General features: G+C 40.4%; 1 long non-coding RNA gene and 1 other non-coding gene across 2 annotated transcripts in view; both read right to left on the reverse strand.

Annotated features, from left to right (window-relative positions):
* The window catches only part of LOC110220087 (uncharacterized), a 113,777-nt gene that overhangs the window by 91,179 nt on the left and 8,772 nt on the right, over window positions 1-13,826 (reverse strand). The gene's annotated exons all lie outside the window — the stretch shown is intronic.
* Window positions 7,592-7,662, reverse strand: TRNAG-CCC (transfer RNA glycine (anticodon CCC)). Its single transcript has one exon. It is a non-coding gene; the product is annotated as a tRNA-Gly (tRNA).

Below are 13,826 nucleotides of genomic sequence, written 5' to 3' on the forward strand. Positions count from 1 at the left end.
TGCGCGTTCAAACTTGACGGAATGGTTCAATAAATTGGATTCTGACAGCGAGTATGACACGTTCCATATCCCTAGTGCAACAGCGATCTATGTATGTAGGGCCAGAAGGAAAGACCTCTCCACTTCTTCCCGGGGCCAAGACTGATTTCACCTGAGGGTCCTTTTCATCGACACTATCAGAGTCATTGAGTGTAATATTTTCCTTTCTCTACTTATTTTACTCTGGATCGTTCTATATATACATTCTTCCTCAAATTTCTCTTTTCTTGCAGAGAAATAACGCCGAGTATTCATATACCACAAATTAATTAGCCATTCCTTAATTGTCTGGTGCACCCTTTGTTTTCAAGGTTGGGTTTTTTTCCCCCCTCCTTATTACAAAATGAAATGCTTTGGATACTGAGATGTACGTCTGTACTTTTCTTTCTCTCTTGGTTTAGGGAACATATACAAAGAAATTACATCACTAGGTCAAAGGGTAGGAACACTTCAGTGACTGGTCACATAATTGCAAATTGTTTTCCAAAACGGTCGAACCAATCTGCAATTGAGCTCCATCATCAGTGAATGAGTTCTCCTTTCTTCCGAAGATCTCTCCAACAGTGACTATTCCCATATTTTGTGGTATTTGCCACTTTGCTCGGTTTGAGGTGAAGCTTTTGGAGTCATTTTTCCCGTAGTTATTTCTCTTATTATTTGAGATTTACAGCAATATTTTATAAAATCGCTGATTATTCGAAAGACTCTTAGAAAATGATCGTGTTCGTTTGAAGCAATGATCTATTTCGCCGATTGGCAGGTGGTTCTTAGTCCTATAAAAGTGAATACATTACCAGGATATCAGACTTCTTTCAAGTGGTCTCAGATGTAAGTTTTTCCTGTACATGTCAGTCTCCTTTCTTATGCTATCTGCACTGATCCTTTTCCTGCAGAGCTTTTAAATTTTCTGTGACTTAAAAAAAAAAAAACAACCCTGAAGTTTCTCTCTTAATATCACCTTTATTCTTTTTTCGATTAAGAGCTGTAGTTATGAAAGATCGCTTCTCCCACTCTCCTATAATTGTTAAGGATGTAATATCTGGGTGGATCATCTATTTGGTACTTCTCGATCATTTGTTGTTCTCGGTTCTCCAGGAGGACCATAACTTCAGGAAGGTGATGTCATGACTTGAAAGAGAACTGGATTTAAATGAGGGAGGGCTGAGCAAAGTCACTAGCCTCACTCTGTCCTGAAGCCATCTGAGTCCAATGGTAAAATATAGATCAGGACGACTGGAGATGGCCCCGGATGAAATGAGGGAACTTGCCCTTTTTAAGGTAAGGTCTTTCCTAGGTCTCAGTTTGACTGAGGCAACTTTTTATAGCAAATGATGGAAGAAGCTGGGCTAAACTTATTTTCTGCTAAAACGAGTTTCATTGTTCCTGGAAGTTTTTTTTTCTTTCATAAAAACATTTCTTATTAATATCTTTGATTACATCCCCTACAACCATCAATGTATCCCTTCCATTATTGGAAAGCCTTTAAATAATATCCAAAAAAGAGGGGGAAACAATTCAGCAAAGTTAAATAACACATATAAAATGTCTAACATTCTATGCAGAGATCCATATCTATAAAAACCCAGTTCAAATGTCTCTTCTCTGAGGTCAAGCATGACATGATTTTGTCATATTCAATTTTATCATATTCAGTTGTCATATTCTTTAGTTGTTGTTTTTCTTTCCATTTACTCTAATCATTGTGTATATTGGTTTCCTGATTCTACTTACTTCACTTTGCAGTGGTTCAGTTATGTATTCCCATGCTTTTTCGGATTCATCATAGTTATTTCATACAGGAAGAGTCAGACATGACTGAAAAATGACTTAACAACAATGGGGCATTAATACTTCATTATATTCATATGCCTTAGCTTGTTTACCCCGATTGATGATCATTATCCCAACTGATGGTCCTATCTACTTTGGTTCCAGTTTCTTGTTACTACAAAAAGTTCTGCTATAAATATTATGTTGTAAGTCAAATCTTTTTTTTTAATCATTGTACTCCTTAGAGCAAATGCTATCCATATTGGTTTTCAGATTTAATTCTATACTAATCAATCAAGCAACCAGATGCTTTACAGAACTAGAAAAAAATCACAAAATTCATTTGAACAAAAGGTCTATATTGCTAAGTGAAATAATGAGGGAAAGTAGTAATGAAAAGGGAGGAGGATATTATTTCCAGATGTCAAGCTATTTTATAAAATAGTTATCATAGACCCACTCCTACACCTAATCTTCATCACTGTCTTGTCAAGGCAGAGGGGCTTGCATAGCTCAATCAAACTATGATATCAATATCAAATCAATACCATGCAGGGTACCCAAGACTGACAGATCATAGCAGAGAATTCCACTGGACAGGGAAATGGCAAACCATTCCAGCATCTTCGCTGAGAAAAGCTCGGGGACAGTATTAAAATGAGAGATGACATTGGAAGATAAGCCCCAGAAAATGGGGAAAACTCAACAGTGACCACTGGATTGGAAAATATCAGTTTGCATCCCAACCCTAAAGATGGGCAACTTCAAGGAAATTACCGAACAACTGCTCTCATTTCACAGACCAGCAAGATTATGCTTAAGGTTCTTCAAGTTAAGCTTCAGGAGTATGTGAAGCAAGAATTACCAGAAGAGCAGGCTGGATTTTTGAAGAGGCAGAGAACTAGAGAAGAGATTGCCAACATTTGCTGGATTAGGGACAAAGCAAGGAAGTTTCAGAAAAAAAAAACCATTTACTTCTGTTTCATTAACTGAACTAAAGCTTTTGACTGTGTGGATCACAGCAAAATGTGACAAATCCTCAAAGAGATGGGAGTACAAGATGATCTTACTTGTCTCCTGAGAAACCTGTATGTGGGCCAAGAAGCAAGAGTTAAAACCAAACATGGAACGACTGATTGGTTTAAGATTGGAAAAGGAATATGACAAGGCTGTATATTGTTACCTCATTTATTTAACTTATATGCAGAGCATATCATGTGAAATGCCAGGCTGGATGAATCAAAAGCCAGAATTAAGGTTGCCAGGAGAAATATTAACAATCTCAGACATGCAGATGATACCACTCTGATGGCAGAAAGTGAAGAGGAATTAAGAAGCCTCTTGATGAAAGTGAAAGCAGAGAGTGTAAAAGCTGCCTTGAAGATTAACATTAAAAAAGATAAGACCTTGGCAACTGGTCCCTTCACTTCCTAGCAAATAGAGGGAGAAGGGATGGAAGCAGTGTTAGGTTTTATATCCTTGGGCTCAAAAATCACTGCAGACATGACTGCAGCCATGAAATTAAAAGACACTTATTCCTTGGAAGGAAAGCTATGGCAAATCTGGACAGCATACTAAAAAGCAGAGACATCACCTTGCCAACAAGTCTGTACAGTGTTTGTCTGTGTAGTCAAAGTTATGGTTTTTGCAGTGGCAATATATGGCTATGAGAGTTGGACTATAAAGAAAGCTGAACTCCTCAGTATCTCTGCTTTGGATTTGTGGTGCTGGAGAAGCATTTTGAGAGTCACTTGAACAACAAGGAGATCAAGTTAATCAATACTTAATGAAATTAATTCAGGCTTTTCACTGGAAGGTCAAATACTGAAGTTGAAGCTTAAATACTTTGGCCATATGATAAGAAGATGGGACTCATTGGAAAACACTCTGATGTTGGGAAACATTGAAGGCAAATTTGGACAGACCCAACCTTTGGATGGATGGAATTTGAACTGACTTTGAGAGATAGTGGAGAATAGAAGAGCCTGGTGTGCTGGACATGACTGAATGAATGAATAACAACAAATCATTGAAATAATTTTGCTGTGCTTTTTTAATGGAAAAGAACATAATGGAATAGATTCAGTGGGGAAAATGAGCTGAATAACTTGGTGTTCAATAAATTCTAAGACATAAATTGCCTGAGAAAGTAGCTTCTATTTAAAAAGAATTTCTGGGAAATCTGGCAATCAGATGGCCAGAAATTAAGCCAACATCTCACACCATTCGTGCAATATTATCAAAATGGATTAATGACCTGAAATTAAAGGTCATGCCACGTATGAAAATTAGAAGAGAAGCAGATGAAGTACCTTTCACAACTATGGGGGAATGGGTGGGAAGGAGGAAAAATCTTAACAGAGGTGATAGATAAGAAAGGAAATAGATGTTTTTAGTTATATGAAATGAAAATATCTTCTCAGAACAGAATTAATGTAACTATAACAGGAAGGGAAGCAGTTGATGGAGAAAGAAATCTCTATATCAAATATCACTGATGAGATTCTAATATCTAAGCTATATAGGCACCTAACAGAAATAATGTAAGACCAAAAACCATTTCCCAAAAAGAAGAGCAAATCATTAATAATCATGTGTAACATTGCTCCAAAACACTATACGTACAAAAATTAAAACAACTCTGAGATTCCTTTCACATCACACCCAGCAAAATGGTAAAGATAACAAAAGTTGGGAATAGTCAGTGTTGGAGGAATCATGAGAAAAGAGACATGGTAATGAACTGATGGGCAGCTAGGTGGTGAAGTGGATAGATAAAATGCTGGGCCTGGCATCAAATCTTTGTGTGATGCTGGTAAGTCACTGAACCCTGTTAGCCTCAGTTTCCTCATCTGTAAAATGAGCTGGAGGGAGAAATGGCAAACTACTCCATTATCTTTGCCAAGAAAGCCCCAAATGGGGTCACAAAGAGTAAGAAATGACTGAACAACAACAACAAATGCACTGTTAGGAGAGCTGAACATTGGTCCAACCATTCTGGAAGGCATTTTGGAATTATGATAAGAAAATGATTAAAATGTCTCTTTGACCCAGAGTTCTCAGTAGAAAGATGGGTTTTGTATTTATTCCCAAACTGTAACAAACTTGAATCCTGATATTCTTGCACTTTCTCAAAGGCATTCAGCCCCAGTGTGTGTTGAATAATGCATGATTGAAATACTGAGCCTGTGGGTCTCCTTGAGGCAGTAAGTTATAAGTCTAGTCTTCTTGATTCCTACTAAAGCCAACATCTCTTTAAGCAATTTATTCTCCAATTTTTCCACCTTGTTCAGAATGGATTAAGGCAGGGAAGCCATAGACAGATAAATTATTTCCCCACAACTCCATAGGAATTGTAAACATGCTAACCAGATGTAATAGTTTATCACCACTAGGATACTTATATTTTTTCCTATGTCTTTTCAGAGATAAAATATCTATACATGAAAGCTCCATAGGCTTCCAAGAACTTATCCTCTCCAAGCATGCAGTACTATTCAACAGTATTCTCCTACAGCCAGACCAAATACAAGGCTAATTCTTCCTAGAGTCATCTGTTGCATCATGCAGTGGCATGACAAAATCTGTTTCTCACTAATTTGAGTCTTTTCTTTTGACCCAAGTAGGAAAAGCCATTGCTTTCAAGGATATAGAGTGAAATGCCTTGCTTGGCCCCAACTGCTTCTGAGTACCATGTGTGGGGCACATTACAGACTGGCGCAGAATTTAGTCACATAGCTCTAAGTTCTGCCATTCTTTCAATAGCAGGATACCCTTAGGGGAATGAAATTTCAGTCCCCAGTGGTCTCACCATTGTTTCCAGGCACTTTCTCAAAGGCTTCTCATACCTAGCTCTTCATCACACAGTTGCTCCCAGGGTCAATTATCCAAGGACAACTAAGGCCAGAAGGATTGGTTCAAGACATTACACTTCTCATTCACTGATTGTACGTTCTGTGGTGGAAACCCAAAGTCTTAGGTTCACTTCCAAGTTGTTACGGGTAGGCTGGGTCTGATTTGGGTTGTAACTCATGTTAGAAACTATATCCCACTCCATCCAACAGTTATCAAAGGTAAATTTACAAAGCCATAGCAGAGAAATTATATTCAACTGAAAACAGACAACATGCATTTATTTGATGTAGTTCTCTTTTAAACAATTTAAGATAATGAATTTAACCAACACCAACAAACACAAATATTTCAATACCCAAAGAATAGGAGAAAAAGCTGCATATAAAATTGCAGTTTTTTAGAAGTGGTGTTTGTTTAGGTGTATGTTAAATTTCACAGTACAATAACAAAATTTCTCTGCTTGTGTGTTCCTTTCTGAACATCCTTCTGCTCTCTTCCAGGTATTTTTAAAATGTTTTTCATTTTACTACTTCTTTCCTTCCTTCCTTCTTTGCTTTTCTTTTTTCCTTTCTCCCTCCCTCTCTCCCTTCCTTCTTTTCTTCTGGTCTCTCTTCTGATCTTCATCAAAATCACTACTCACCTTCTATCTGCCACAGTTCTCCCCATCCCCAAGAAAAATAAATATAGGGAGGTTACCTCCCTTGTAACAATCAAATATAATGAAGCAAAAAAAAAATGTGACTGAGGATATATATCTCAGTCTGCCTCTAGTCCACCACCCCTTTTCAAAGCTGTAAGAAACTTCTTTCCTCTGCAATTATAATTGGCCATTCTATTGATCAGAAAAAGGTGAGAGAGTTTTTTGTGTGTCCACAGGTGAGTGAAGAGAGACAGAGACAGAGGGATAGAGTGATAGAGATAGACAGAGAAATGCAGAGGCAAAGAGACAGAGAGAGCGAGAGAGATCCCTACACTGTGAGTGGAGAGGTGTGTCGCTTGAGCAAGTTTGTTATTCAGCTGCTGGAGTGTGAGTTTGAGGGCTAAGTAGAGATATAGAGGAGAGAGAACTAGTGCATGTGGCAGCAAGTGTGTCTGCGCCAGAGCTAACGCTGGGATTTCTTTTGGCCTGGGCCAGCATTTCTTGACAGAAGCGCAAATTAGCATGAAGTGTGGGTGCTGCAAAGACTTGCCTTACAAAATCTTTGAAAAAGGCATCTCTCTGAGTAGTTTCTTGGTGTAATGGTTAGCACTCCAGACTCTGAATCCTTTCATCCCGAGTCCAAAACTTTGGTGAGACCTTTTAGTTGGGGTTCTCCCTGGCTGGGTTGCTGTTCAAGGTAGGCCCTTGAGTTCATGATCTCTTTTCTAGCGCTGTATTTTTGCCCTGCCTTTGGTTTCCACCTACCAGCTGGGCTATCTCCGGCTACAACAGGATTTGAAGGTCCCTGCAGATGTAAATATGCTTCTGGAGGGCACAGCTTTCCCCTCTATCTTGGTATGCTCAGAGCCCAGCTCGGTGCTTTTCACATTACAGGCTCTCATTCGATGTTTTCTGGATCTCATTGTATCTTAAGCCTGGGGCAAAGAACACGATATAGACATAGTTTGGAACGTCCAGAGAAAACGTGTAGATGGTATTACTTCTTTGTCCACGTTTCCTGATTTGTTCCGCCTTCTACCGAGAGTCCAGGCGAGTCAAGGTTTCATGCTGTGTATCGGTCCTAACCCGGAGCAGGCTCTCATTGCAACTTAATTGACTGGAAGAAGCACCAGAAGAAAAGGCCAACTGCTCCTGAACATTTACAGAATTCGAAGAGAAGTGTCCTGAGGTAGACGAAACCAGAGTTGGTTTTCGAAGGGAAGCTGTGAGATTCAATAGCCACTGGAATTGTGCTTTGGAATAGAAGATAAAGAATAGACCCCCACCTGCATTGGCCGGGAATTGAACCCGGGTCTCCCGCGTGGGAGGCGAGAATTCTACCACTGAACCACCAATGCCTCACAACTTCCCTTTCCTAGGTATCGCAGAAGACTTTTTGCAAAGGAAACTGACAGCATCACAGAATAATATCAAAGAATCACGGCTCTGATTTACACAAGTACAGACTCACACTAGTTAGCCTCTATAGACCCTGACAACTTGAAACCTATGAACCTCTAATTCTCTCTGCCATTACCCTTCTTCGCACTTGCCCACAGTTCAGTCTAATATAAGGATTGACCTGGACCACCTTCAGGAGAGTCACCTCTAGATACAATCATCTCTAGCTCTTAACTCTTTTTTAAAATTTGTTTTTAATTAATTAATTTTTTGTTTCCAACATTCACTTCCATAAGCTTTTGAGTTCCCAGTTTTAAAGAACTCTAAAGAATTAGAATTCTAAATTCTAACGAATTAAAACCAACAGGAGGAACCACAAGAAAGAAGAAACAAAACCAAACAGAAGGAAGAAAAAGAGCAAATAATATGCTTCAATCTGCATTCAGACTCCACAGTTGCCTCTCTGGATGTGGATAGCCTTTTCCATTGCAAGTCTTTTGGAGATGTCTTAGATCCTTGCATTGCTGAGAATAGCTAAGTCTATCAAGGTCGATTATTGTACAGTGTGGCTATCACTGTATACAATATTCTCCTGGTTCTGCTCACTTCCCCCAGCATCAGTTCATATGAGTCTTTCCAGGTTTTTCTGAAGTCTGCCTGCTCATCATTTCTTATAGCACAGTAATGTTCCATGACATTCATATACCACAACTTGTTCAGCTATTCCCCAATTGATGGACATCCCCTCAATTTCCAATTCTTTGCCACCACAGAAAGAGCTGCTATAAATATTTTTTTGTACATGTGGGTCCTTTTCCCATTTATTTATATGCTCTCTTAGGGAGACAGCCCTAGAAGTAGCTCTTAACTCTTAATATTCAATTATATTTTTTCACGCAGAATACACTTCAAAAGGAAACCAAACCTCACAGCTGCAGATTACACTTTGACCCAGACTCTGAAGTCCAGGCAGAAATAAGAGGTAAGAGAGTGACAGTGAGGAGGATGACCAAACAATCATGAAATTCTTTTAAAATGAGAGACAGTGGGAACTGGAAACCTAGAGAGAGTTAACGTTACTAGTGATGTTTTTCTTAGCTGCTAAATTCAATGGGCTTTTTTCAATCCTCTTTCTCCTTGACCGCTCTGAAGCCTTTGTCACAGGCTCTCTCCTCCTTGATACTCTCTTCTCTTTAGGTTTTTGGAACACCACTCTCTCCCTGGTTTGTCTCCTACCTATCCAACCAATTCTTCTCTGCCTCCTCTACTAGATATTCTTCCAGATCAAGCCCCTCTAACTGTAGGTGTTCCTCAGAGTTCTGTCCTATGTCTTCTTCTCTCTATATACTACTTCACTTAGTGATCTCATTAGCTCCCATGGATTTAATTACCATATTTATGTTAATGACTCTCAAATCTACCTATCTTGCCCCTACCTCTCTGCTGACCTCCAGTCTCCCATCTCCAAGTGCCTTGCAGACATCTTGAACTAGCGGTCCAATAGACATTTTAGACTCTATATGTCCAAAACAAAATTTGTTATCTTTTCCCTCAAACCTTCCCCCCTCCATGCACACACACTGTCAAATGCAACACCATCCATTCAGTCCTTTAGGTTCACAACCTAGGACTCATTCTGGATTCTCCACTATATCTGACCACCACCACCCCCATCCAAGCAGCTGCTAAGATCTGCTTATTTCAACTTTGCAAAGTCTCCTGAATACCCATCCCTCCCCTTTCTCCTCTGACACTATCACTACTCTAGTGCAGGGCCTCATCTCACACCTTGATTATTGTAGTAGCCTGCTGGTGGGTCTGCCTGTCTCAAGTTTCTCCCCAATTCAATCCATTTTCCATTCAGCCACTAAAGTGATTTTCTTAAAATACAAATCTGATTATGTCACACACACACACACACACACACACACACACACACACACACACACTCAGTAAACTACAGTGGCTTCCTATTGCCTTGTGGAACAAATACAAAATGCACTGTTTGGCATTCAGAGCCCTTCATAACCTAGCCCCCTCTTACTTTTCCAGACTTCTTGCACTTTACTCCAACCCACATAATGTTTGATCTAATGACACTGGTCTCCTGGCTATTCCACAAACAAGACACTCCACTTCTTGACTCTGGGAATTCTCTCTAGCTGTCCCTCATGCCTGAAATGCACTCCAACTACTGATGTGCCTGGCTTCCTTTAAGTCCAACTAAAACCCTACCTCCTATAGAAAGCCTTCACCAACCCCTCTTAATTCCAGTGCCTTCCCTCTGTTAATTAATTTCTATTTATCCTGTATATAGCTTGCTTTGTACGTTGTCTCTGCCATTAGATTGTAAGGTCTTTGAGGGCAGGGACTCTATTTTGCCTCTTTTTTTTGTATCCCTAGTGTTTATCACTAGGCACTTAGTAGATGCCTAATAAATGTTTATTGAATTGAATTAAGGATTACCTATGCTTGTAAAAGTTTTAAAAAAACAGCAAAGTGAGGATTATCTTCTGCCCCTTGGTGCAGCAGTTTAAAGGAAGCTAAAAAGCAAAACAAATCGTATTGGGACTGTATATGGAAACCAGGACAGCTAAGCCAAAGGGGCTTGATCAACATTAGATTAAGCTATTCACTTGGCCTACCTGGTTGTCAGCCTCCCTCATTGCTGCTTAAACTCTTTTCATTTCATGACAATGGAGCAGGGTTAAATCAGGTAACCCCAGAAAACTCCATGTTCCTTAGTCAGAAAGGTTTCTTATCTATTGCCTCAGAAATCCCTTGTTGTTCTCCCCTCTTTGCCCTTAAGTAACAGGGGGAAACACAAATGTGAGAAAGAACAAAATAACAGGCACAGTTATAGATTCAGGCATCCAAGTATGCTGATTTGAAAAGTAGAGGGTATCTCAGACACTATCTCTTTCAAGTCTCTCACTTGCCTGCCTTTGATCTACTTTGGTGCTGAGAACTTCAGTCCTCACTGGACTCCCTAACTTTTGGCTACTCCCACTCCAGAATTTTGGAAGCTTCTAAGGTCAAAGCCTATTCCAACTTTCCTAACCTTAAGACCAGGAAAGAATAAATACAAAGGGACAAATAAAAGTGACTTGTGTTCATGGGTCAGAGTAGGGAATGGGTAGGGAGGGACTGAAGCCTCTTTTCACCCAGAGGCTCACAGCCTATCTTACTGGGATCATTCAAGCAAAAAAGAGGACTGGAGTTGTACTCCCATGGGAGTCTTTTGTCTACCTCACAGTTCTAGTTCAACAGCCAGCCATGAAGGGCTTTTCTTCATCAAGAGACAAGCTGAGTGGAAATAGAATACCTGTTCATGGTAAGAAGTGGAGGGCCAGACCCCTTCATACCATGTCATCTTCAGGAACTTCCAGAAATAGGCACATTCAACACACATGTTCCCAAATCAGACCCCTGTTGCATGAATATATGCATTATGTGTCCAAACTGATTACAAGATGGGTGAGGGTTGAGATGGCCAGTCCTTGAGCCATACACAGATAGTCCCTGCACACTCCCAATCTAGCCTTGCGGAAACTTTAGGGAGCCAGTTTCAAGATATGAGTGAGGATGTGATTGGTTCTGGAGATGAAAGTGTTAGTGACAAGAATGGCTAATCAAAAATTGAGTTTGCATAGAAGCAGAATGAACCAGCCTTCTTTCCATCACTTTCCTTTGGTTGGTCTAGAGCATCCAGATTTCATACTCTTTTGCATTTTAATTTTGCCCACCTATTATACTTTGCTCAGGAAAGAATAAGAAAGAGCAGAGTTGCACAGACCGAGAGCCAGTTCTCCATTTTATTTTCTCTCACAGGGAGAAACATTCATTTGGGTTCTCACCTAGGAAATCTAGTGTGCACTTCTACTATTCCTCAACAACTTCATAATGTGTGCTGCAGCAAAGTAACTTGTCCTTCTGGTCAGATGGAAACTGTCAGTTTTAGGAGATGAAATGTAGGGAGGTGGGAAAAGGGAGAGATTGAGAGACAGAGACAGAGAGAGATGTGTGAGAGCATAGTGTTGTGGAATGGAAAATATTTCTGTTGTATTTCCTTGGTTGTTATTTGTTCTTCCTTGGAAGAGGACCAATGACATCAGGAGGGTGATGTCTTGACTTGCAAGAGACTTAGATTTAAGCAAGGCAAGACCTCGCAGTCCTCAGTCTCACTCTCTCCTCCAGGGTCATCTGAGTCTAGTGGCAAGTTATAGGTCAGGACGGCTGGAGATGACCCCAGATGCGGTGGGAGGCCTTGGCCTTTTTTTTTTCTCCTTGGGAATGGAGAGAAGACAGGCTGTATCTTAATAATTCTATGGAAAGAAGAAGCTGTGTTGTAATTATTTGCTCCTTCGCTTGTGGTTTCACAGTGCGCTCTCCATACTGAACTCCATTCTTGGGAATCGAGTTTAGACTAGAGCGAGAGAAGGCGCCATCCAGAAGGGAAGAGAAGTAGGACAGTTCCCACCCCATCCTACCCCCATCCCTCACCTTCCAAAATGACAATTTCCTTGAGAACGCTAGTTTAAATGCTATTAAAAGAATCTAGTAGAAGATCTAGAACCGCGTTGTTTCGTGGCGAGCCGTGATCGTATAGTGGTTAGTACTCTGCGTTGTGGCCGCAGCAACCTCGGTTCGAATCCGAGTCAGGGCATGGTAGAACTTCTTTTGCCACGAGTCAATAGTTCTCTCCCAGGGAAAGCGCATCTTTTACAATCCAGTCTCCAGACACTTGATTGAGATTTGTACTACCATTATCCTGTATATGAATGCTTGGAACAGACAAGACCTGGACCCTGGACAAGAGTCAACTGTTAGGGTCACTTAGAGACGAGAGCAGTCGTGAAAGCGAAGCCCTTCGGAACACAGACTTAATAGGAACCAGTCCCATCCTTCCAAAGACTCCCCAGTTCCACTTTCTACGTCTGGATAGAGTTGCAGAGAAGCAAATTTGGCGGTATGGCCTAAGTCGAGGTGAGCCAAGAACCTGTCATCTAGGGAAGATCCCCAAAGTCCAAAAAAAGGCAGACACTAGAATCCATCCTGCCTTCTCCCAAAAACAAGCATCAGAGTCAAAGTAGCAGGTTCAGACTTTTAGTTCTACTATCGAGTTATGCCTAAAGGGATAACTTTTCCAGATGACAAGGAAAAGGAGAGACATGAGGAGACTGAAGTCATGCTGAGCAATGTGAACAGGGAAGAGGAAATAGTCTAAGCATTCTTAAGCTGAGCACCTTCATTGAGCAGTAGGGACACTAGCTCCCGACGTTGGAAATACTAGCCATGTAAAGTGACTACCTAGTCTTTGGTGAAACCACTTAGCTGTGGCTTGAGGATCAGGCCGAGTTATACAGTTTGATCGATTGCTAGCTAAGTCGCAGCTTACTATTTATTGTAGGTTGCAGAAAAAAGGGAAACAAGCCAGGTGTGGCAAGATATTTCTATTTCAGCTGTGGACAAGCCCACCAAGTAGGTAGCTGATGGGCACTGATGTCACATCAATACAAAGAGAGCTGCAGTAGAACAAGTGTACTCAGAGAAGCAGGAGTTCAAAGCCAGGGATCACTCATTCGATCCCTGGCTGAAGCATTTCGCCTACACTTGTGGAGCTTAGCTTTCACAGTTTTTTTAATTGTTCAGTTAGCTGTTGCTTTTTTTTTTTAACCAACAGATCCTTTCAAACAAAGGTCTATCTTTTTATTTATTTATATCCTATATTTTATATCACTTACATTTCCTGACACATTAAATTTTTATAATTCAGTTGTTGTTATTGAGTTGTGTCTGACTTTTGTGACCCCATTTGGGGTTTTCTTGGAAAAAATACTGGAGTGGTTTGCCATTTGCTTCTCCAGCTCATTTGACATATGAGGAAACTGAGGCAAGCAGGGTGAAGAGACTTGCCCAGGGTCACACAGCTAGTAAGTGTCTGAGGCCATATTAGATGTCAGGAAGAGCCTTCCTGATTCCAGGCCAAGTACTCTATCTATTTGACACCTAGGTGCCCCAAATAGAGATCATGGCAAAAAACAAATTGATCCTTTCAAACATTGTGGTCCATTTGCCAGTACAATTTGTTCTACTTGTAGAATACCCTTAACAGGACAAC

Source organism: Phascolarctos cinereus, unplaced genomic scaffold (genome assembly GCF_003287225.1).
Source record: "Phascolarctos cinereus isolate Bilbo 61053 unplaced genomic scaffold, phaCin_HiC Scaffold_5;HRSCAF=322, whole genome shotgun sequence".
NCBI classification, from domain to species: domain Eukaryota; kingdom Metazoa; phylum Chordata; class Mammalia; order Diprotodontia; family Phascolarctidae; genus Phascolarctos; species Phascolarctos cinereus.